We start from the raw sequence: 25,777 nt of genomic DNA on the forward strand, positions 1-25,777 counted from the left end.
CTCCACCCGATGGTACAAAACAAAACAATGATACTCCTTAAAAGCTTTGTTCGTCTGTTACGTAATGTTTCTATGATTTATATTAAGCTACTGCCTTGCGGGCATAATTATATACCATTCGAGTTATTAAGTACCAATTACATATTTTCATTTTCCATATTGCAGATCGATAATGATTGTATTTATGTCTTTGAGATAATCCTTGAAAGAGCATGTGTGGGTTTTTCCTAAAGTATGCTTCTTCGTTGGTATGTATACTCTTTCCTTAGACGGGCCTTATTACCTACGGTTGCCTTAGGTTTCGGTATGCTGGTTACTGGACAACATTTTTAATTTTAATTTTTCTGTTCCATTAACGGTGTACCGGTTTTCTGCATTTTGGTATTCTGAACTGTTGTAGATTTGGAGCCACTATTTGTGCTTGGTGGTATTTCAGACGAATATACAAACTATACAATAAACTGTTGCAGTGGAGAAGTAGAGTAAGATTCACATAAATCGCTCTGTTTTAATTGAACGAGCTGTTAAGTGGACGTGATACGCCTTTAGTTGGCGACTGAAGGAATTATGACTCTAATTGATTTGGTGAAGCAATGAATTGTTGATTGAACTGAAATTTTAGTTCGTTAAAACAGTTCCATTGTATTGATCCGGTGAATCTCTTTGTTCCAGCTGACAGCTAATTGGACGGAATTCCATTATACATTCATTAAACTGCATGAATGACTTCAACATTTTACTGTTTTATTTTCAATATTGATTGTGACCTTCATAATTTTAAATTGTGGATTTTGGGAGATTCTGTTTATGTTACCTGTTGGTCAGTGGCGGCCCGGGCCCACCTCTACGTGTTATCTAAATCTAGGTGACATTTCAGGTTCTCACGACGTTGAGTATGAAGATGACTATCTGACTTTTGGGATGTTTCCCCTTACAGTTTGGTACCGAAAATATCATTCTCGATTTCTTTACCAATTAGTATTTGGTGAACAGTGTGCCTGTAAATTATGGTGGTCCTACTTTCGGAAATCTATTAGCCTAAGCGGTATATTTTGACATTAAATTGTGGCTAATTCATTGTGCGGAAAATTGTTTACAGTAAAATTTACCGCTCGAAATGAGGTCTGTATCTTTTATCATACACAGTTTTTGTGCGACGAACTGATCTGGAGGGGGAGGATTAGTTCGATTTAGGCTTCCTGTAAAGTCGATAATTTTTATTATGCAAAATTCCCTTGAAGTTCGCGTAGTTTCGGTGATGAAATTTGCGGTCAGATCCGATATGCCTATTATGCGTTCAGTTTATTGACTTGTGTGCAAAGAAAGCATAATAATGGTTCCGTTACGTCACGACGCGCAATTATCAGAGACAAACGAGAGTCGGAAGGACATAATTGCCGTTGATGGCTGTCGACATCTGTCGTTTCTTTTCTAAAACAAGGGAAGTGTTTCGTTGGCCGGCATCCAGCAATATCTGCCGTATCTTCTGTGTTTCTTCCTTTTTAAATAAATATAAACACAAATAGAAGAGAAACATTCTCACGACAGAGGCTAACTAAAAGCACAGGACTGGGTTTTTTTTTGTTCAGATTTGCTATATGCACGCACGAGCAACATAGTCGTGGTTTGAGCACGTGATTGTGAACGCCTGCCAAAGAAGAACGATTTTAAGATCGTTTCTTACCCTTTCTTTTCTGGTTGAGTCCACTCAGCTAACACATAATAAAAGCGCCTCAGAATAAATAATCAGGCAAGTTCTTTGTGCATCTCAGAGATATAATTCTTGCATTACAATTATTTGTTTTATTTTCAGAGTTTTGTAAACCAAGATTGTAGAATTTCGCTAAGTAACTCATATGAGAAAGAAGAAAAATGCGTAACAAATGGTTGGGTATCTTGTAGGGAAGACTACTCCGAAGGTGTGCATAAATGAGAGAAATGGGAGGACAGTCTTAAAACGGTTCGTAGGGAAACAGGGCCCGACGATGTGGATTAATTTGGCTTATGATAGGGACAGGCTGTTGTAAATACGGTAATGAACGTTCGTATTTGACATGCTTTGAGTTTCTACAATACCATTGACGCAGGCAGCAAATTTCATATATTTCCAAATGTGCCTCGGCTTAGGTTTGTCCCACGGTTGTTCTGTGCTTTTCATTTAATTGTCCGTTTACACATGATGGGACAGTGATTTAAATTGCACCGTGATATGCCCATACCGCGTGTAAAACCGACTTTGCCCACACGTAAATATGTTTTCATCAGCTGCAAGCTTCCGACCAATTATTCGTTTTAATTGCTTCTTTCGCCCTTTTGTCTATTAACACCTTTCCTGTGTGCTTCGCGCCCCAGATCTCTGCAGCCTCAGTTTTAATTTTATTTCATTACGTGGCAAAGTTAATAATGTTGACTTTTGTAATGCTTGATTTCTCAGTTGAAAAATTAATACAATGGTCATTAATCTTCTATGAAAGAAAATAACACAATAAAATAATTAATTTATAACACAATGGAACTGTTTCATATGCGCGGTTTGTATCTAAAAGATAATCATAGCTAGCAGTGTTCAAGTGATGAAAGGGAATGTTAAATGCAAGAGCTGCACAAGTGAGTGGGATTATGTTACCCAAACTGCTGCTCTTTATCTGATCAGAAATTAACATTAGGTCTGCAGTTTTTATTGTAATCAGCAGTAAACTGTTATTTCAACTAAAACATTCTTTCGGCTTAATATCAGGATGAGTTGAGCGTGGCGTGAAGCATTTCTGGCATGATGTTAATGTACGGCTTGGATTAAACTGCATGAGAATGGTGTTTAATAAGGAGTTTTGTGATCACTGTAATGAACATTTGGCTTCCACAGAAGCGCGAAGTACCTTGACCAGCTGAAGGGCGAGTGTTTCGCATTTTCTTCCTAAATGCTGTTAATAGTCACGTGAAAATAATTTTAGGATTCTTTCAGAGTTAGGACACCTTTTCGTTCTGTAATTTGAAGTCTTAATTTACGGAAGATATACGAGAAAGGAAGACATTAAACAGCGACTGAAAGACTCCAGGGTGGTCCGTCAGTATACAAAAGGCGGAGTCCCAAATTTTTAACCTACTTCTAGAGTATGTGTGTGGAGATGTGGCAGATGATTTGGAGGAGGCTGAGGTTAGAAAGTGCTGTATTGACCTACTTTTACCCTTTTCTCAGTGGTGTAGAATATATTCATCTGAAAGGACAGAAAACTGCGAAATGTAAGAACAAATTGCGGTTCTGGCAAGATTCCTTGTGTGAGTACTCGCGGTTGTCTCAACCGATTTTTGTGAAAGCCGGTCGTCAAGTTATATGATCCTTTCTCGTTAGCATTCCAGGGTGAAGTGGTTATATTTTAGAGGCAGCATTTAGAGCTGTAAAATGGTTTTGGCTTGTAAGCTAGTGCGTGGGTGGGGGAAGACCGTCGGCTGCGTGTTGAAGGATGGTTGCAGCTGCACGTCGCTTTAGTTCGAAGTTCTTGAAAAGTTAGTAATAAGGACTTCGGTAATTGCGTATGCGCACTTAACATTTATATATATCCACAGTATTAACACACATATCCGACGCAGGTTTCTGCACAGAGCTTATGGTTTAATTTAAGAACGCCCACAATACGAGGACGAGCGTTGACAAGCAAGTTCCGTGTTCTAGATTGTTTTGCGCTTATTACAATTCCCGTCACCTCCCTCACATCTCCCTCAACATTTCGTCTTCAGCCCTGAAGGTTGATGGGTTGAAAACTGGACAAGACAGAAAAACTGTCTTTGGATGACAGTAGAAGAAGCAATATGCAGAGAAGAGGAGGAGAAGAAGAGAGGACGGGAGGAAGAACATTAAGGTGGGGATGAGAGCAACAGGAGAAGGAGAATAAGAAGAAATTTTGGGATTTTAGGGTTTCGAAGAGGAGAAGGGAGAAGAAGCACAAGGAAGGGAAGAGGATGAGAAGAAAGACAGGGAAAGAAGATTAATAAGGAAAATGATACAATGATGAATCAAGTTACTAGGAGGAGAAGGTAAAAGAAGACAAGAAAGGATGATAAGAATGAGGAAGGAGTGATTAAACGGAAACCAATGGGAGAAAGTATGATGTTTATGAATAGGTTAAAGAGTGAAGAAAATTAAAATCTGGCTAGATATTCTATGCGAGCTATGCAGTTTTAGAAATCCTGCAATACGTTGCTGCAAGCTTAAACGTTGTCCCAGATATTTTCCTAATGCCCACGGCGGCTGGGACCCCTTTACCTGACAGACAAAATCAAATCTTCTGAGTTGAACACGACAAACCAAAGTAAGCACTACGAGTCCACCCTGTCTTCCTGAACAAATTATCCACCCAGGATTGTCTCCTGTACATTTGAAGACGGTTACATGACTACGTACTTAGGTCCGTGGGCGTGTATTGCCGAAGTTTGAGAGACTGCAAAGTGGCGGGGTTGGAATTCGCTTTTATTTACCGTTAACATGATGCTCGTGTGTGTCCACGCGCAGGCTTCGGTTTCGGGCTTCAAATCGGCTCGGAACCGAGTGTTAGACTACAGTTTTCCTATCAGGCGGTGCAATATGCAGGTTGGTGCAAAAATCAGGACACGTTCAAATGAAAAGTCACCTGAATGTGTTGTTCCCTTACATTTTGCATTTACGTTAAATACTATTCTGCCGTTACAAATATCTATTTGATTTTCCCCATTCCCTCCAGGAATATATTGGGACTATACCGTACAATGACCCAACACCACTTCCCGACGATATATAGTCTGAAGTATTGAAAAAGCGTCGTTAAATAAACTATAGATTTATAAATAAATAAATGTATAACACCACTTCTGTCCATACCTTTTCTTATTTATCATTCCCAGCCATCCACATGTTACACCGTACATAAAATCTGTTTGAAAAACGTCGTTAAATAGCCAGACATTAGCAACCTGAGCGACTGTTTGTTTGAGATTCCAGCCTTTTGGGGTTTTGCGCCGTGCAGTCTGGTACAAAATGACCGACGCTTCAGAGGTGGTTACTGCCTCTATCATCAGGGCGGTGACTGTTTGTTTCTCAAGGAGTAGACTGTTACACGTAGCTAGTTATAATGCGTATGAGAAAGTAAAACGAGGCGAGCACCATATTGAATTCCTTCGCGGCCTGTATTTTGCCCAACGTGGTACTTGAACCAGATGGTGGACGTCATGAAACCTAACCCTTGTCCCATTCCGGTGCTGGAAAGGCAGAGTGAGGGGTGGAAGGGGGGCTAATTAAAACGAGAGAAGAGAGGAAAGATTTCATTTAATTTCATTAACGTTTCTCGTGACTCATTCCCCTTGACTTGAACCCTACCCGCCCCTCCCTGGATCCCCCCTCGTTCGCTCTACCCTTACTCAACCCCCCTTACCCCTCCTCTCCGTGCCCCCTCAGACGAGACAGCCACATTACCTATACCCTATGCACAGTTAACAGCTTTTCTGTCGGTTGTTGAGCTGTCGCTGCAGATATTCGAGATGTAGTTTTGAACTTTTCTCAGCGGTGTTGTTCTCCGCCGTAAATATATTGGAATTTTTTGTACGCGCAGTGAGTTTAGTCTAAATCCTTTCTGCACACATTCAGCACAGCTGACAGTAGTCTACCCCGTCCGCAGTCCCTCACACTTCCCCTCGACGGCGAGAACGTCATCATTCTGACTGTACTTCACGCTTAGAAATTAGCGTACTAACTAGCTAACTCCACGAGGCAGAGTCCTTATTGACAAACTAATAGTCGACCATGTAGTCCGAGAATTCTCCGCAGATAACTGAAATCGAAACTTTATTACCTTCTTCACAAAAGCCCTCCAGTAGTCCAGATAAATTCAGTTCACAGACTCCCACCTTATTTCCTTAAGATTCATTTTAACGTTTTCCATCCATTCACTTCTAAATCTTGCAATTGGTCTCTTCTCTTTAGGCGTTCCAATGAAAATAGGTGTATTTATCGTCTCCCCCATGCGTGCTACATATACCACCAGTCTCATCCGTTAATTGGTAGCCCTGCTTTTGTTTGATGAATTGCATTTGAGTTATAATTAATATCCTTATTGTGCGGTATTTTGATCCTATTACGCCCTGTCTGGTCCAAAGCACCACGCAGTTAGTGGTATCCGCTAGTAAGGCACACGTAATTATTTCAAGCCCTGAAAGTTTCGAATTATTTCGTGAAGAGTTGCGCAGTTCTAGGTTGAGATGCGCATTAAAATGGAAGTTAGAGGTCATTCATTTGAAATAAATGATGCCCAAGTGGTCGTATGACTTCATACCAGTCAGGCCCTGAAGTTGTTGATGTTATTTACCGTTTACAACTAAACATTTTTTTTCGAATCCCGTTTATGATACTACCTTACAAACTTTACAACGTTCCTTACTTAAGTGAGCATGACATGCTAGCTTTCCAGCAGTTGCATGTTAGCAGTTCTGGGGTTCGATCTCGGTCTGTTCAATTTTCTTTTTAGTTTCTCTAGGTTTAGACTTGTCGACTGGAGGTACGGGGTTTGCATCTCAGCCGGACTGCCGATTTTCTTAACTGATATTTCTCATTTTTCGTAGCCCAGGACAATGCCGATAGTGGGTTTTGAAATATGCCACGACTCCACGTCTTCAAACCATTACTCACTCATAAGCCGTCGGAGATGCTGTTGGTGTTGTGAACCAGATGTGCTGTAGATATTGGTGTTTCTCTTTACAGAAATGGTACCAGAACTTCCCACGCGGTACCCCGATAGAAAGTTTCATCATTAACTTGAATTTGTTTTAGGTAATCTGGTTTTAATTTGTATGTTAATTGCAAGAGTTATATGTAGTATATATGTTTATCAAAGAACTGTAAATTATATCCCAGAACATTTTTCGAGTAGGTGACCTGGTTTTACGTAGCAGGAACACACCAGTGGTTATGAGATCATGATATCGGAAGTTCAGGGATCGCCAAACTTTCTTGGGTGAGTGGACACTGGGACGAGATTATAACGGGTACTGTATGAATCTAAAGGGAAAAAAATATGCGAATTGAAATGATTAGATTATCGTGTTCTCGCATTTGCTACGCTATCTAGCTCTCGAGGAATTATCGCGATAGTGTGACAAATAAGCGGGAAATTAAACGTCAGGCATTTAAAGCTCCGTATGAATGTTCAAAAATTTTTGTGATCACCGAAGAAAAACTCTTCTGAGGGCACCGATGTTCCCGTGAGCTTACTGTTGGAAATCCCTGGCCTAGTTTATTGTCCCAAACTGAAATGTGATTTATAAAGTGTACTCCAATTGAAATAAAGATAATCTGTCCGATATTCCGGTTCATCATGCGGATGGTTCTGAGTACTGCGCAAGGTGGCCTGCAATTAGTGTAAGTAGTGCGGCCACTGGCGCGTTGAACATGAGTGACTCATTAGTTTACCACTATAAAAGGCTGTAAAATATACTGACAGACGTGCTTTCAGTATTCCATATGAATATTGAATTTTCAGTTGGTGGTAATTTTTTATTTGCAATATCGAGTCATTTGGAAAGAATCGTCAATTCCACCTTGAAAGCGGAATGTTTTGACTGGTTAATAAGCTGACACTAAGCAATGTTCCATTTCAGAGTCGGTGAAGAAAACATCAGCTGTGTTCCAATGACCAGAGGCCCCGGTGACAACTTCAAAGGTAAGTAGGGACAATACTGTCTACTGTCTCGGTGTTTCTTGGAGATGCATAATAATTCGTTTTTGGTGACTTCTCGCCAGAGCAGAGCACTAGATTGTACCCACTCTTCTAATTAGCATCGCGCTTATTAACCGGCCCCAGCACCCACATGTGAGTCTGATGAGTGACGTCTTGAAGCCCAGCTCTATAATGAGTCTGTGCCGAGGTTCAGCGAGGAACGCGTTTCCTTCATGTTAACTCCGAACAAGTACGAGCAGACTTGGCTACTTAGGCAAGGGAGAGAAATTATTTTTATTCGAGGGTGTTCTGAGGTAACCGCGAGAATATTCTTACTCCATGCAGGAGAGTTCTTTATGACAAGCTGGCATTCTCTCAGTCAAGAAATTCTTCGGTTTTTGTGGAACGTGAGTTTGTACATGGATCGTGTATTGAGGCAGATGAATCCAGCCCACACCCTGTTTCTTGAATATCCATTTAAATAGTATCCCACTCTTCGTGCCCTAGAGTTCTCAACTAGTTTAATCCCTTCAGGTTTTTCGACTAAAAATCTGTATGCATTTCTCGTCTCTACCATGCGTGCAACATGTCCTGTTCGTATTTTTATCATTTATTTGGTCCCTCTGATGGCATTTAGCGAAGAATGCAAATTATGATGTTCCGTTTTGCTGTTCTCTCGTCCTCGTTAATTTATTTTTCTTTTTGTCAGAATATTCTTCTCAGACAACCGCCAAGTATATTCTTTCCTTAAAAGGGGAAAAATAGTAATTCAAATCTTTTTAAATACTTGTAGTTTCGCCGAACATTATTCGCACTGATTCAGCATAATTGATAGATTTATTTGCAAGTGTAAACATATTTTCATGATATAAAATCATGCATACAAACAAAACTGTTTACACTAGAAAGGACACTATTGCCAAACGCGTTTTGTTTGTATGCATGATTTTATATTCCAATACACTGCACGGTATGCAAGGTTTTAATATTTTCATGATTAATTACGGTGCAATATCCTGAACCATTATTGTTGTTCTCATGGTAATAAGACTGAAGTTGACAATGAAAGTAGAAGACAAAACTTCAGGTGCAGCAGCAGGAAAGAAATTCACGAGAGAATCGCCAAAATACATTGTGATGTACTGGAAGGAAACCATTACGTATTAAAATAACTAAAACAAAACCTGCTTCATACAGAATTTATAATATAAAATCAGTTGGATGTAAAGTGTTGGCAGAATGCAAAGAGACAGACTTTTCAAACTACTAACAGATTACAAGTCACTTGGACTGAGAAACCGGGGACGACTAAAGAGATGACGAGGTCCTAAGGCACTGAGATATCAAACCGAGCGTGGCTGTGAAGGTTTGGGCTGCATGGAACTGGTTCGGAGTCGTGACGCACAGTGGACCCGAATATCAGCGGTAATGAAACATCGGATTCTATTACGAAAGAGTTGACATTTATTATTACGGGTCCTTAACGGGTCGACATTGTTTTCTGTTATATTATAGGTCTTTATGCAGGGTTCCATTCGCCCGCGAGCGTGTTAATGGAGGAAGTTGCATGTTCGAACCTTGTGAAGTCCCTTACGTCTTACACACCCTGTTTTGGTTTGAGAATAAAACGTGATAAAATGTTGTGCTTGTAGAATCCACCCCATTTTCACCTCTGCCCCGTCCGAGAGAACTTGTTCCCGTGTTCTCCCCGTGTCAGCCACTTCTGATCATCCATTAATCTAAATAGCTTTCCCTTCCATGCCTTTGGGCACATTAGTTTGTCTTTTGTTTTCCGCACTTGAGTAAAACGTCTCGTATCAGTTTTCTACACTTACTGCACTGTTAGATGCATATAAGAGATTTCCCATCCTCCGGAAGGGATCCTAATCGGTCGCCATCGGGTGCATTAAAGTAATATTTCTTCACTTTCTGTACAGACACCGTATCTAGAGTTTTGTTAAACAAACAAAAACCATGAAGCCTGTGTACTCACTCGCTGATATTTAGTGTTATCGTAAACAGAACGGGAAGAGGGCATAAAAGTGTTTTATGTAAGTATTTATTATCCTTGTTTAACGCACGATTATACGACATCGTAACGCATCTCGATGAAACTTATGCTTTGGAAACCCACGCGTAAATGGGCCATCAGGAAATAAGGATGTGGTCTGGATTCAACTGGCTCAGGATATGGCCCAGTGGTGTGCTCTTGTGAACATGATAATAAACCTTTGGGTTTCATGAAAAGAGATCAGTTTCCTGACCAGCTGAGCAAATATCAGCTTCTCTCTATTATCGAGTTTGTTAACTTAGCTGTAACTGCACCTTGTGTATTTTTTTTAGAAAACTGTGTTTTAAAATATTACGCAGTCTAGTTGTCTTTTGGAATCAGTTTACTTCTGATGGAATCTGAATAATTTTCATGCTAATGGGAAGGGCGTCTGGAAATTTGAGCCGAACAACCACCAGATTTTCCACTAATCTGACTGAGACCCACACTTTCCATGTGTGGTAGTCATTCTGCATGGCTGGGAGTTTTATTACGCAGCGATGGAAAGATAATATATTGTTGGGACGTACAGTTTCTCAACAATGGACTTTGGAATTTCAGTGTACTGAAAAGATTGTACCTTTCCAGTCATGTTTACAGAAATAGAATAGAATGGATTATTAAAATTAGGCTAGGCTCCAATAGTGTAAATTTGACACACACACACTCACTCACACTTCACAGTTCCTGCAGGCGGCGATTGTCAGAGTAATTAATTAACGTCGGTCTTTAACGCTATCCACATACGTGACAGACTTCACAGACCAGGTTAGTTTAGCCCTGACGTTATATAGAGATTATCCTGGAGGTACCCCTCTCGAATTCTTTACGGGATATCCTGGTTCTTTAATTGCCGTCATTTTCCAGGCAAATTGCAGGGCAGTATCTTGAAGTAGGCCTCATTCGCTTCTTTCCAAATTCTCATTTATTCACAGTTTTACTCGCTATTAAATCCCACGGTCAAAATAGCGTCGTTAACCCTTTTGAAGACCCTTGAGAAATACACGTGCCACCTGAACAGTAACTGTACGTTTAATGTTTGTGGGTCTTATATGATTTTCCATGCAAAAGTTTCTTAAACAGAAGTAACAAATTGTACTTTGTAAAGGAGATGTGTTGTTTTCTTTGAAGTACGGACTGAATTCTTTAATATTATTTAGATTTCAAAGGGTTAAATATTATAAGGACTTAATCAGTAATCTTTCCAGACTCTTGACTCATAGTCATTATAGCAGTTGTTTCTATTAGCCTTGTAGCAAAAGAACACTGGCATAAACACGTTTACTGCCATCCCTAGTTCAAAGCAGTCGCGCCAAATTAATTGGAAGTTTTACCAAGCGACATGAAAACATACGGAATAAGATTCGTGGAATTTGTTGGTTCAAGTGTTTTTCTTTTACCTGAACTATAACCAAGTAACAAGAAGTCTCTTGCGGCCGACGTTAACTCTCTCAAGGTTAACAGGACATCTTCTGGTGTCAGCCTCTGAGAAGCTATGAGTTATAACTCTGTTTGTCCTGTAATATATGTCGTACGCAGAAACCAGTCTAATGAGCTCGAAAGCCTGGAAAAAGGACTTCTTAATGTATAATTAGCTATCTTGTTCTTATTAACGTGCACATTAAAATAAGAAACACTCTTAAGTTAACGACAGTTTATTTAAGGGGATTATAAACCTCACCGTCAAATTTATTGTCCCAGCAAAGTGACTTATTCTACAAGAGAAATGCAACGATAATCACGGCTCTCTGTTTCGTCTTTACTCTAGTAGAGTTCTTAACCGGGTGTCCCTAAATGTTGTAACTTGAATAAATGGACGACAAACTGAGTCGAACATTTCCTGTGAGATGATAAAGGATAGGATTTGATTTTCTCACGGTGTTGCGTACGAAAATGGCTTGTCTTCTCGGCTGTAGCGCCGTGATACTGGAGGCAGCAAGGGCTTCTAAAACTTCTAAACTTCTGCCAGACTACACAGCTGTACAACCCAGAAGGCATCAGTCTTGATAGACAAGGGTAGTTTGTCTGAACTTATAAGGGAATTCGATTAAATTTCGTATTGATGGATTGTATTTGTTGATGCATATAACGACGCTTTTAAGTGTTAGGAACACTTCTTATTGCAGACAAGGGCTCTGGTGAATCATCTGTTATCGGGAAGCAATGATGTAGCGTCTATTGATTCATTAACACATTTAAAAGGATGTAGAAGGAAGTGGTCTTGGCCTAATTTGAGACACCGACTTGGTGTTTGCCTGGAGGGACGGAGAAAGACAACGAAAAAATTCATTCAGGATAGCCCGTCTTTGGGCTGAGATTTTAAACAGGGACCTTCCGAATACGAAGCAGGAGTGATAACCACTCGACGCTACGTACAGCAAATTGGTTGACACTTTTATAAGCCACAAATTGCACAAAAATTAACATGACCTGGCAAAATATGTTTCACGCTGACGTTTGCAATTTTATTTGAAAATATTTATATGTTACGGAATAAAACATTGCTTCTTTACCGTTTTATATGAAACCTACTGCTGACATTGACCGAAATGAAATTACATATTTATGCACACCCGTTAATTCTACGCATTGCAGCTGATAAAGCGTCGTAAAATAGGCAAATTAACAAACGAATGTCCAGGTAGATAAACTTCGTTAAATGTTTCGTGTCCATACAGAACCCTGCTAGTGGTTTTCCCTTTTCTAAGATAATACCCATTTTTAGTTACCGACCTCCACACACAAGATCACTTGCCCATTACTTTGCATAATGCACAGGCGTTGCAGAATATTGTGCTGATATTTGCGGTCTGTAGAGAGAAAGATGACAATGGAGGCTCGTTTGGTCATAGCTTTAACACGAAAAGTGCTGATTAAACTTTATATACGACATTTATGAGTTTCGCTGTCGGTACACGGGCCAAAGTCGTTCTGATTCCTTTCAAAATCTGTAGGTTTACTGCTGATGGGCCGAGGTGTACTTTTGGTGTGGATATTCCTTACGCAGAAGTTACAGGGACCCATAAAATATGTAATTCAATAACCACAAAATTCGGCAAATTCAAACAAATCATTAAAATAATGGTAACAGTAGTACCTATTAAATATTCTCCGTGTGAAGCGTTGTCCATCCTCCTGTTGTAGTCCGCTGTATTTAAATACATTCATTTTGGCTAACTATGCAAACAGCAGATTGACCCACGTGCTTGTACTGAAGTCTCAGGCGCCGTTCGTCTGTATTCATGTTAGGTACTATCTTGGATAGTGGATTCATGAATAATTGCAATGATTAGTCGGTTACCATCTTGTTATCAGACGATTTTGCGTGATTTGAATGTTGTTTTCTATTACCTTAATAAACATGTCGTATTTCTAAAGATCTCTTTCCGTACTAAATTTGAGACGCTGAGTTCAGTTGCTCCCACCCCATGTATTTGCGTGAAGGTCATATTGATACTGTTGGTTATAGGAAGTTAAATTAAAAATTAAAGAAAATCAGTTAGTTGATGTTTAAACATTTATATTTATGAAGATTTCTGTCTTCTGGGTTGTTGCGCTTTGTAGTCTGGTAGATGTTAACCAACGTTTCAGAGGTCATACTGCCTCCGTCATCAGGGCGATTATCGCGGTATGACCTCTGAAACTTTGGTTAACATCTACCAGACTACACAGTGCAACAACCCAGAAGACAGAAATCTTCATACTCACCGCTGTGAAAACCTCAAATCATACATGAATCATGACACGGATGGACAGACCCACAGGCCATGGTTACTAATGTGGTTCCAAAGAAGATGACATAAAACGTCGTAATCGATGTGATGCTTAAATGAATACGACTATATTTTTGCCCAAAGCGTAGAAATTATATACTGTGCCGTTTTTGATCAGTATTTTAAATATCGGGACCCACTAACCGAGTCCGCCGAGCGAGCAACCTTGTTGCTGTCAGAACTCGCGAATCTTGCAAGTTGCTGCTTCAGAACCACAGTTCAACTGCTCGTTATCTTAAATAATAATGTCTATAAATGGGCTTAACTTGTATAATTGGCATGAACCAGCAGCCCGCCCCGTCGCATTGCACAAGTAGACACATCAAGATTGGCTGTCAGTGGTGGCTCGTCGTCATTCAGGCATACAAGATTTTAGAGCTAATTAAAGGCTTTATTGTCGTACAGTGGCGGCTCACCAGTCAGGGAAACAAAGATCTGCTATTTATATACAAGACTTATGAGCGTCCTAACCGTTTTATTGGCGTGTCGTGAGTCAGTGGCAGCCCGTAAGACAGGCTTAAAAGATTTATTATATCTGTACAGGACCTGAGAGTGAATTAACCGCCTTTTTGGCTGTGTAGTATGTCAGTAGGCTACCACGTTAAGGATGCAGGATTTAATGTCCCTGTTCAAGGTTTTAATGCAAATTTGCTGTTCTTTTTAGTTGAATAAGTAGCTGGTGGTAATTCGAAATTCCCAAGGATTCAAATTATTTCATAAACACACAACTTTTTATTAAACACATCTTTCTGTTATTCGTTTTAAATTATGTGTCCGTAGGCTTATTTCGAGGCTAGATCGAAATTTTACATAATGTCAAGCCCTGTAACAAAAATGTAAACTAATTTTTATAGAACATGTAGCCTAGATGAAGAACATGGCGAAGTGTGAAAATGTTTCTTTTTAGGTCTAAATGACAGTAACTAATAAACAATTGCATGGACCTACGCGATAGATAGGTCAAATGAAATTTCCCAGCATGACCACGAAAGTACCCAGTTTGTCTTATAACCTTGGTATATCGAAGTCTGTCTGCTGAAATGTTGCACATTGATTGATCAGTTCGTTCACCATTCATGAATAGCTATTTCCCTTCGTACGCTAAAATTACAAAAACTGACAAACGCACCATCTTGGCGACTTTAATCTGTGAATGAAGTGAATCTGAGTTTTTCGTAATTATAATACATTGCCTGTATATCGGTAACTGTAACTTATGCGGAAGGCATTTTTACACCTGAAAGTGTACTTAGGCCAATTAGCATAAGCCTACAGACCTTCAAAGGAATAAGAGGCGCCGAGATAGATTCATATATCGATAGTAATACTGGTTTGAGTGTAGTATATATAAAGTTTAATCAGCGCCTGTCAAAACGACGTAAAACACGTGGAGCGCCTGCCAAAGATTTAATTTGGTACTTAGGTAGACTGTCCCGTATAATGAATTAAACTTAGACATAATAATTCTTGTGAAATGTAGGCGTCGTATATAGTGTTTTATCAAAATGTGTCTGGGTGGTAAGCCGAAACTCCTAAACAAAAGTTTATTTAGGTCTTACAGTAAGGTATCTCCTAACTGATAAACTATTTTAAAATTAGTGAGCCATATTTCAGCACATTTGAAACCGGACAGTTATTTTGGGTCCTGTTGCATTGTGAGTGCGGGAATAGAAGCAACCTGTCTCCGATAAGTCGTATTTTCTATTTATTTTTACGAGATGCGCTGAATTCAGAATTAATAGTGTTGCAGCAGACAGCACAAAATAACCAGCACAAAGGAACAACAGATCCACTGCTGACAGATTTCTAAGTGTTTTCACACACGACGTATCTGCGCCTATCAGTTACGAGTGAATTGGTTGTTTTCCTACCTTCCATCCTTCCTTCGTGTTTGAAACAAAACACGAAGGAAGTGAAACATTGTTCCCGTCCGTCCAAAATTGACCCCAACAGAGAAATTCTTCTTTTCGCCCTCGCTTTCAAAGCGGCTGTCTGATTCCCTTAGCTTTCTATCGAAATGGAGGCAAAAGACTGCCGGAGCTTGAATCTGATTTCTTAGTTCTATCTAATATTGAGGTCAAGAATGCGTTGCTTCTTGACAGGGTGTTAGGTGCTCGCAAGACCTTATTTATATAGCAAACTCCAATGGGCATCATAGAATGCTGTGTTGATTTAGTCTTTGGTTATTTTACGATGCTGATTCAACTGGAGGAATTAGCGTCGACGTTAGTGTTAACTAATTGTTCGGACTGTCGGCCGATACCTTTTACAGGACACCGTTCCAATATAACGGTATTCGTCTGGACACGGTGAAGAAAATAACGAAAATCTTCAGTCAGAATATTCGGTAATGGAAAATCGAACCGGGCGCCCTAAATACAAGAGTTCAGTGTTAACTTCTCATCACGTGATGTTGCCATGATTATGGCCAACCACTAAGCGAAATGAACTACTGCGAGTTTTAGTGTGCAGTTAATCGTTAGAAGCATTTGAACCTTGTTGGATTTTCTCAGCAAGCACCGTGGTTCGAGAATATGCAGCTCTGTCCAGCCTGTGGCGATGACATGTCATGCGACATGTCGTGTTACCTATGTTTTGGACCAGATAAACGATTACATACCTGGAAGTTAATTTAACGCTGTATATAATGGTGACGGTAATTACCCAAGTGTGTGGTCGTTGTTCTGGCGTCGAGATGTGGGGGGGGGGGGGGGGGTTAGTTCTGTCGTAAAACAGTAGTTGTGCGCTTAGGTCATGGCCAACTGCAGTCGGGTTTTATGAAGAAAGAATTATCCCAAACAGTGGAAGCCCATAAACGGTTTTATAGTTTCTTAACAATTGACTGCTTAATTAGTTTTAAGATTTTAACTTCCATACAGGGAATGACCTATGACCTATGGTAATTTCCTTGTTCTTGTTTGTGAAGGGTATTTTGTTGTTGTGTTTTGAGTACTGCCATTCCTGTTTGGTTTTTACTGTTACGACATTCGTTTGGGTTACACGAATAGACGTATGGCTGAACTCTTTGTAACTGGTAATAAGTAACCCAGCATCTCGGCCGAAATGCTGATACAATGGAGATCTGTTGCAGAAGATTTCAAATACTTAGCAAAGTGTTTTACGTAATAAGTAAGAGACGCGAATATTTCATGTGATGTCGCTTATCTGAGTGTTAACTTATTGTTATACGTCTTTAGCGGTTAGTAATATTATATACAAAGCCGGAATATGTTTACCTTTCCCCTAAAGCATGTGATCGTTTGGGACGTTCTAACCTCACTGAAGTGAATAAAATAAAATGAAATATCCAGCAAACATATGTTAGTTGCAGAGAGAATTAAAATTAACACGTAATTTTCTGCAAGGACATGGAGTGTCCCAAGGCTTATTTAATATTTGCATGTATGACTTATTAAGAAAATAAACGATTTATAGTCAAGGGCAATGTGTGTTATGGATTTGTATAATGAGGAACTCCGTGGCTTCTTCCCTTCAAGCTACTCCACCAACTGTATTTCTCATCGCCTGCTACATGCCTGTTTCATCTCATTCTCCTTCATCGCGTAATTTTCTCAATCCTGCTTTTCTTCCTCAGATTTAAGTCCATGACCTTACATTTAATACTCATCGCTTTAAGTTAATGTAGAAATACGTTTGAGTCCTGATTAAATCGAAAGCAGACATATGTAGGTTGTAGCTCACTGTCTGCGCCACTAAATGAATTTGATCATGCATATTTCAAACCAGATAGTCTACTTTCAGTTTCTTTCGAGCAGCGTTGGAGTCCAGTTTGTTTTGCAGGCGTCAATTCAAAGTTGCAGTCTTTGATGTATGGGTCTGGTGTTAACCTACCTGCCTGCATGGAATGATATTTGAAGGTGAATGTCGCTTCCTTATTTGTCGCTACCGTAACAAGTTTGCTGCACTTTCAGCACAAAAACGCGACGGACGCGCTCCTGAAGGTTAAAACCACTGCCATCTTACCAGAGTTTCTATCTCTGTGCTGACTAGCCCCCGCTCAAGGACCACCAGGCAGCTGTGCTTTATCACGTGATACCCTAGAACGCAGTGCTGACCTAATAGAAAGGCAGTGACAGGAGAACGGATAAAACAGCAGAATGAGGAGATTCAAAATTGTACTCTCCACCTAAGATCAAGTCAGGTAGGATCGGAAGGGACTTGTAGTACGCATGAGAGAGATGAATGCGCGCGTCTTAGTCGTAAAGCCTGAAGGAAGTGCACCACTAGAGAGACTTAAACGAACATGGGATGATAAAGTTTAAATGGTAAGGTAAAGATACAGTTGTTGCTGCCCGTAATTAAGCACCTCGTCATGGAATGTGGACTGTGAGGATGTGACTTTGGATGATTCGCGGGTGTCGAGTTTGTTCATGACAGTTTATTGGAACTAAATTGCAGTTGATTAAAAATACATACTGTTACATGCGGGTTTACATATTACCTAATTTTCTGTAACAAATCCAGTCATTAGTGAGATATTTGTCCCTGCCTCTTCTGCAGTAGTCCTTAAATATAAATGTTAATTTCTGTTGTGATTTTTGCACATCTGTCTCGTGTGTTGAACACTCCTGTAGTTCTTGATTTGGCGTTCTTCACTCATTCGAACAGTTGCTCATAGTTGCAGGTACTGCCAAATAAGATATTAACAAAGTGTTTTACCCCCTAATATCAGGTATCTATTTTCCACCAAACAGATACCACATCTGGCCCGCAGCCTGCGTGTTGAGGGCCACAGTTTTATGTCCCTTGAGAGGCATTGCCCATGAGGTGTGGCTGGATTATATGCTCCATATGATTGAGGAAGTTTCTCATACATTCGTTTCTAGTTGCTTTGAATCTGTTTCCTTTCTTAGTGTAAGACACTATTTCAAAACCATACGAACGCACTTACACACCAATTATTCAGTGGGAGATGACATGTACAAAGTCAGTTTTAGGATAAGGTTTATAGTATATCCCTTTTCACATTTTCGTCCTACAGTTTTGAATGTTGTTTGTTACATATTTTTACTTAAAAATAATAGATCTGTGGAAGCCAGATAATTTTTATTATCCCGCGTCTTTTAAGAATGTTCTGAGCGTGTTTTTAATTATAAATGTCATCCTCGATTTATCCGCTAGGTGGCGTGAAAATAATACTGATTGTAAAATTGGTCGGACTGTTTCATCTGTCTGAATCCTTTCCTTGGGCTTTTAGCGTAAGAAAACAGGCGGTTTAATGACATAATGGCTAACAATTTCAACGACGTTTCACGCTGCATTATTCATAATGACACACCACGAAAATGTTGATGATGATGGTGATGATGATGATGATAATAATAATAATAATAATTACTGGGCGTTTTATATACACTTCTTTTTCTGCGCATATTCATGCTTTTTCATCATGACGTGTGCGTTGTATATTACAGGCTCTGTTTAATGTAATGTAGTGGTTTATGATTCAACGTACGTTTAGGAAGAAAACTTGGTATGTGTTGAGGGGCTGTTGAAAGCAAACTGCTGTCCCCATTTAATGAGTAAAAAATGACGTAATTTTTATTAAAAATGTTCATGTATGTTTGTAATTAACTTCGATTAGGCGTACACGTGAATGCGCCATGCGCCTGGAACATTTAGTGCTCGTATTGTCAGGCAAATAACGGACTGTGATGGAGTAAGGTTTCAGTGTCTTTATAGATAACCAACAAACCAACTCCATGGAGCATTGTCCTCCTCGAGAAGCTAATGGTCAGCTAGACAAATTCACAAATTTCATGAAACCCAAAGGCTCATAGCCGTGTTCACAAGAGCCCGCCACTGGACCGTGTCCTGAGCCAGTTGAATCCACTTCACATCCTCGTACAATACTTCGTGAGGATCCGTTTTGGTGCGTTCGCAATGAAACGTTACAAAAAATGCTCTTATTAACTTCGCTACGTCTGTCCGTCCGTTTGTTGGCACGTGCCAATCGATAACTGCTGAACACGTTGTCATGAAGTCAGATACAAATATTGGGCAGTTTTATTGAATGTGAAGAAGCTGGATGATAAGGCTCACTTTACATAGAAATCTACACGTGTTTCTGAGTGCATCCCCAGCGGAATTCGGTAAGTATTGGAGAATTAAGGGGCGAAAAACGTTTTCGAACAAAAGTCGTAGAAAAAATGAAACGTACATTTTATGCCCAGTAGGCCTACAACTTTCTATAAGTCGTACTTTTGCGAGGTGATTAAACAAAATGGATTTTTATGTTGTATCGTCTCATTAGGCATAACGTGATAAATTCTTATACTGGAAGTACCTGCACCTGCCTTTCCTGTTTTACGGTATTTGTAAGAGAGCATCACAATTTAGCATTTACGAATGTAAAATCTAGACGCAGTAACTAACAGCGAATGCGCCAAAATTGTTCCACTGTGCGTGTATTTCCTAACCTGTAGCCTATTATCCTAACCTTTCCTCTGCTTATTGTTTTGCTACTAAAATTTTGGATATCGTTAGAAGAGATAGAGCGTTGTTTTGTCGGGAATCGAACCCCGGTCGTTCAACTAACAGCCAGACACTTTACAAAAATAACATTCGGTTTTTTTGAAACGCCAAGCAGGCACTCGGCTGAAAAACATGTAAATTAGAGCTGAGCTGATAGTTGGAAAGTGAGTGGGATTTGCAGAGTGACCTGACCAGCGCAGCGTCCAGTCATGTGTCTCGTCGTATTTTGCTGTCAGGCAAATGCGCGTGTTTTATATTACCGTACTTATTTTTTTTGTAAGCGTGAATATTAACTTAGCTGTAGAATCGGTGACATGAAACTATGAGAAAGACTAATAATATGAAAAATGTTAAAATGTTCACACTCAGCACTGCTGTTTCACATGATGTCACGCATTGCCATGGCGTAAGGCGGAGACAAAGTTCGATCAGAGTGCCACTTCTGTGCGAAATTGCGCTTCAATGTCAAACATGCCGTCTAGTCGACGGTCTGTATGCATAGTCTGCTGCATACTGCATACGATCAATAACTCTGTACCATTCATGTGAGCATCTACGTGGGCCCTACAGTTGTACCCGGCTTAGGAACGAGACAACTTGGCACTTCCTGCTGAACATGAAGGAGAGACGAAATATAAATAGAGGAACGGAGGAAGAAGGTAAAACGTTCGTAAGGAATCATTGAAGTGGGTGGTAAGGAAAGAAAGGAAAAAAATACACGAAGGGAGAACACAGACGGAGATAACAAAAGAAAGAAAGAAAGAGTAATTAAAATAATTGGTAGGTGGGATAAGGCATCAAGGAAGGGAGGAAGAAAGAATTAAGATACCATCTTTTATGGAACCATGTCCGCTATTTCATTCTGTCCTGAGCCAGATGATCAGAGTCCAAATCATCACAACATATTTATTGAAGATCCATTTTAATATTATCCTCACACTGACACATTTCTGACGCCTATATCCCAAATGACGTCTTCTGGTTTTCGCATTGACTTTTATATATTTCTTAGCTTTCTTTACGCCCGATAAGCATATGTCCAGCCTATATCAATCTCTCCAGTTGTTTATCTTAAAATAAGATTTAGCTATGAGTACAAAATATGAAGCTTGCTGTTACTAATTTATGAGGGTATCAAGTGTTTTCGAAATTTCCGAACATGTTTTGATTAATTTGTTAGGGAAACTGATTTCCGAATGTGACGGGGCTTCTCTAGAGATTGATTGATTCTCAGGTTATTTAATGCCGCTGTTTCTACTGCTATGGCTAGTTATATAGTAAAATGAAAGAAGAACATGTTCGTGAAGGGCGAATAGGTAATGACTTAGGAGGAAGCCGTCGTGGCCTGCTTTAGAGCACTATCTCGGCATTTGGCGGGAGAGACTGTGGGGGAAACAAACAGTAACAACTTGAGTCATGGTTAATTTATATTAATGAAGTTTTAGTATTTGGAACAAAGACATGGCCGCCGTGAGATATCTGTATTTAATTTTCTGTTAGCCGTAAGTAACGAACAATTGGAGCCAGTCAAATTGAACTTGGTTCTGAAGATAAAGATTAGTGGAAAGAACTAATCTCAAACAATGGAAATCCTTGGTTACTCAATTAAAGCTCTTATGAACCATTATGATAAGGTTTTGTCAACAGGAGATCACAAGAAAATATGCAGTAATATGTGTGGAAATAACTATAAATTCTTTGAACTAAAATGAAAAGAAATTGTCAGACGGTGAGCAAAGTCAAGAAACCAGATAATAATAGTTCTGATTGTAATACATTGTCAAAACCCTGCAAATATTATGAAATTTTTTTATGAAACAGTAATTACAGATAAATACTTTGACAATCTTGCCCAAATCTATCCTTAATTTAGCAACGCAAATTATTAACAGAAAGTAGAGGACTAGTTATTTCACTTTCACTGGCCTGTCTTTGACAATGTAAACACGTAGCATAATCTGTTCTCCGAACAACTTCTTTTTCTTCCTAAGTATGTAAATTCCATAATCGATTTGGTTCCTCCAGAATGAAGTCGAGTCCCAGTAATTATTCTTCTCCTTAGGCCTACTCCTATTCTCATGTATCTCATAACAGTAACTTTGTATTCGGTATATTCGGTTTGCTGGCTCCAGTGATTACAATATTATCGCGTTATTTTTCATCACATTATCAGCCTACGCGTTGTTTTAACATCGTTCGTCTTTTAAGTACACGTGTTTGAGGACCTTGTCCATTGCCTTCCTCGCCAGTCACCTGAGTGAATGTAAAGCAGTCATGACACAATCCACTACAATACACTGCTACTGTTGTTGAATGTAATCGATATATCGATACTGTTATTGTACACCACGAGTGTAGCATCCAACCATAGGGAGTACAACTACTATAACCACTTGTTCGGAAACTATTAGCTCTACTGCCTCTCTACCACACCACTCCCATAAGCTATCGGTTTCGAGGTTTGAAAATTGGAACACGATATTAGCGTTCTCTCTCGTACATATGAACGTGCATTCAAAATACTCTATATAGATCCACTGCAGTGTGTATTTCGCTATGCTGACCGAACCCATTTTGGGACTGGGAGAAGATTGGTCCACAGCTCGTCGCTTGGACCTCGTTCATGTATTGAATTGATTACTATTCCACCGCAGAACACGACTACGCAGCAAAAAACATTTCCTTGTTATTTGTTCTCTCTAAGAGAAACATATCTTTGTAAATTGAGAGTGTTTGAGAACAATGTGCCGAAGAGAATATTAGAACCAGAGACAGAGACTGACGTGAGCGTAGAGAAACTTTGTAACGAAGAGCTTCATAATTTGTAGTTATCACCAAATAACTTTAGAGTGATAAAATCGAAAGATTAGCGGGACATGTAACGCGCATGGAAAGTTTAGAAATATATAAAATAATTAGAAGAAATACCTGGAGAGACAAATCACTTGGCAGACCCAGGAAAATGCGTCCAGCCTCCTTTCACTTCCCATTTCAAGTTTGAACGTTTTCCTGAATGTTGTTTATTTATCTGGCATCTGACAAGTTCCTTGAAAGACTATGCATTTCCATACGTAAAGAGCCACAGTTGCTAGTGGGGCTTCGTTTTGTGGGAATGGAGAAATGGGAGATGTAGTTTAGAATTAAAATGTTGTATGTGGTTACGCAGGTATATTATTGTAAATTTTGTAGATACAAAAACTTTGTTAGCACACTGGTCACATGGTAAAGACGGCTACACTTGAGGTAGCCGACGTGGTCTGGTTTCGTTGTGCTGTCTTCCTAGAATGTAGTGACGTAACCACCACATACAAAGAAAAGCTGTCTGCACGCAATCCAGTAGACCTAACACAACCTTCAGCTTGTCGGGAGGATGTGGAGGCAGTGTTGAAGCACAGATGACGCGAGAACAACTTTAGAGACGTAAAAATACGGTTTTGGGACCCAACAAGGAAAAGAATGAATTAATATAAGAAATATGAGTAAAAATGAAGCAGTAAAACTTTTTTGTCTTCTAAATTGTAAAATTTGAACATGGCTTTTAATTTTTCTTGGGTTCAAGAGGGTGTCTCCTAAACAGACTTTAGATCCCCCACCCCGAATCTCGCGATCCAACTAAATATGCGTAATGCAATAATCACTTTGTCCATATTCACACAACAATTCCGCATACTTTTTATTTCATTAGCTACTTTCGACGCTGTAAAATCTGAGATTTTAACAACATCGTTAAATAAGAAATGAATTAAAGTATTCACAATGTCCGCAAATTTCCCAGAAAATCAAAGCAGGATTTTTACTTGTGAAAACAGCAGTTCTTGTGAGAAAGGCAGATGTTTTATTTTAGTAAGTTCCAGTTTTGTGGTCTGGCCAGCGAATTCGTAACTTGCACTGTACAATGCGATGCTCGGCGGCTTTGCCATTCCCTCTGTGTTGCCTTTCAGCTGTCATTCATCAGTCAATCTTTCGTCATTTGTTCATTATCACTTATTGGAAGTAGTTAGCCCCTAGTTGATAGGACGTCACTAAATAACCTACGAATCAGTCACTCAGTTGTCGAGCTGCATGGACAAGAAACAAATAGCTACAAGCGAATGTGTCGGTAGGAAGCTTAATGCGAGGCTTCATCGCTGCATGTAGTAGTCTGCAATGGTGAGCTGGTCTTTTGCTGGTGTTGACTTGACGATGGGGATAATAACAGTAAACAATTAAGCATGGTCAAATCAAAGATGAAATAGGTTAATCATGTACACGTGAGAAGCGAGAAATGCATTCATCATTTATTGTTACCAGAAATACTGCAGGGAAGAGACCATTTCAGGAGCCAAGGCATAGATGGGCAGATAACATTAAAATGGTTCTTAAAGGAATAGCGTGTTTGGGTGTCAATTGGAGGAATAATCTGGCCCAGGATAGGGTCCAGTTAGGGGGAGATCGTACGAACACGGTTATGTATCTTCGGGTTCTGTATAAAGCAGGGCTGTGGAGTCGGAGCCGCCGGCGGCCTCACGCTTACGGAGATTCAACGACGCGTTGAGCCACATGTTGTTGGAATAATGCTTTGTAACTTTGGCTACGGTACCTTAAGAATACAAACTGTCTACAAATCAACAGATTTCTGCAATAAACATTAGACTTATATTTAAAAAGTAGGTTGATGACTCACGTGGTGGTGATAAAATCTCTTGTGGTACCATTACCATATTGAGTTTTTATGAAGGAGTCGGAGTCGAAGAGGGAGCGGAGTCGGAGGTTTTAGAACCGACTCCACAACCCTGGTATAAAGCGAAATATTCTTTGACCAGTTGAGCGACTATTTACGTTTGAAGGGCTCTGAATTTTTGTTTCTGTTTACCTAGGTCTCTCAGATACATTTTCGGACTGTTCGGTAAACCAGGACATGCACAAAGTTTTGCACATTTTTAATACTTCAACATTCGGCCTGTATAAAAGTCATTCACCGTTCCATAGTATGCAAGGTTGTTATACCCTGGTCCTCCAGGTTGGGGTTGTTCGCAAGGCTAACAACCTTGTACCGTAAAAGGAAGATGTTTCGAAACCTCGATCAAAGCCTCGGACAGACGGACCTAACAGAGGACCGAATGGAATAGGAGAATTGAGGAGGCCATGGACCGAATACGGACCGGAGAGCCATAGAAGGAGAAGTATTAGCTTACGAGCATTACTCATGTAGTTGACAAAGAATCTGTAAATAAATCGCGCGCTCGCGCACACCCACTTTCAGAACTCGAATGTGGTCTTCTGGTCTGTGACATCTTGTAGTTTTGTAGGACGTTACCAACGCTTGGAAGGAACGTTTCTCCTCCATCTTCAAGGTTGGCTTAATACCCTGTGGTTGTCAACGTTCGCCCGAAATGTTTGTAACCAGCTACAAGACCGCGTGGTGTCAGGAATATCACAATCGGCTTCTTCACCGCCGTGAGGTCATCAAATCTCAGAGATTTTCTGAACGTCTTTGTGGTATACATGATCCACAAAACGGGGGGGAGGGGCTTTTGCGATAGGCGACTAAATAAATAAATCGTTTGTACATATGACGGTTTCCGAATCCATACCTGTCTGACACAGTATTGTGTCGAGGCACGGAATGCAATATCTGGCACTTAGTCCATTTGTTGTATAAATCGCTCTTAGCCGTTCCTACTTCTTGTTTCAATAAAGTGCCGCATATTGGTATCCATATCATCAGTTATCCCCTCTCCCTTGCAGACAAGTAATATTATACTGCAGAATCTCCACTTGTCACACTACTTTGCGGAAGT

At 39.9% G+C, this 25,777-nt stretch overlaps 1 protein-coding gene across 20 annotated transcripts in view; it reads left to right on the plus strand.

Annotated features, from left to right (window-relative positions):
* LOC110833901 (uncharacterized) overlaps window positions 1-25,777 on the plus strand; it is a 442,516-nt gene that overhangs the window by 147,346 nt on the left and 269,393 nt on the right. For 19 of the 20 annotated variants that reach the window (XM_022072476.2, XM_022072477.2, XM_022072475.2 and 16 more), the window contains one exon: window positions 7,621-7,682. The exons of the other annotated variant lie outside the window; for it this stretch is intronic. The gene's annotated coding sequence lies outside the window, so the exon portion shown is untranslated. The remainder of the gene's footprint in view (window positions 1-7,620; window positions 7,683-25,777) is intronic. 20 annotated transcript variants of the gene reach the window in all.

This window comes from Zootermopsis nevadensis, unplaced genomic scaffold, assembly GCF_977971745.1.
Source record: "Zootermopsis nevadensis isolate Lab colony 2312 unplaced genomic scaffold, Znev_1.0 Znev_ptg000022l, whole genome shotgun sequence".
In the NCBI taxonomy this organism is placed as follows: Eukaryota; Metazoa; Arthropoda; class Insecta; order Blattodea; family Termopsidae; genus Zootermopsis; species Zootermopsis nevadensis.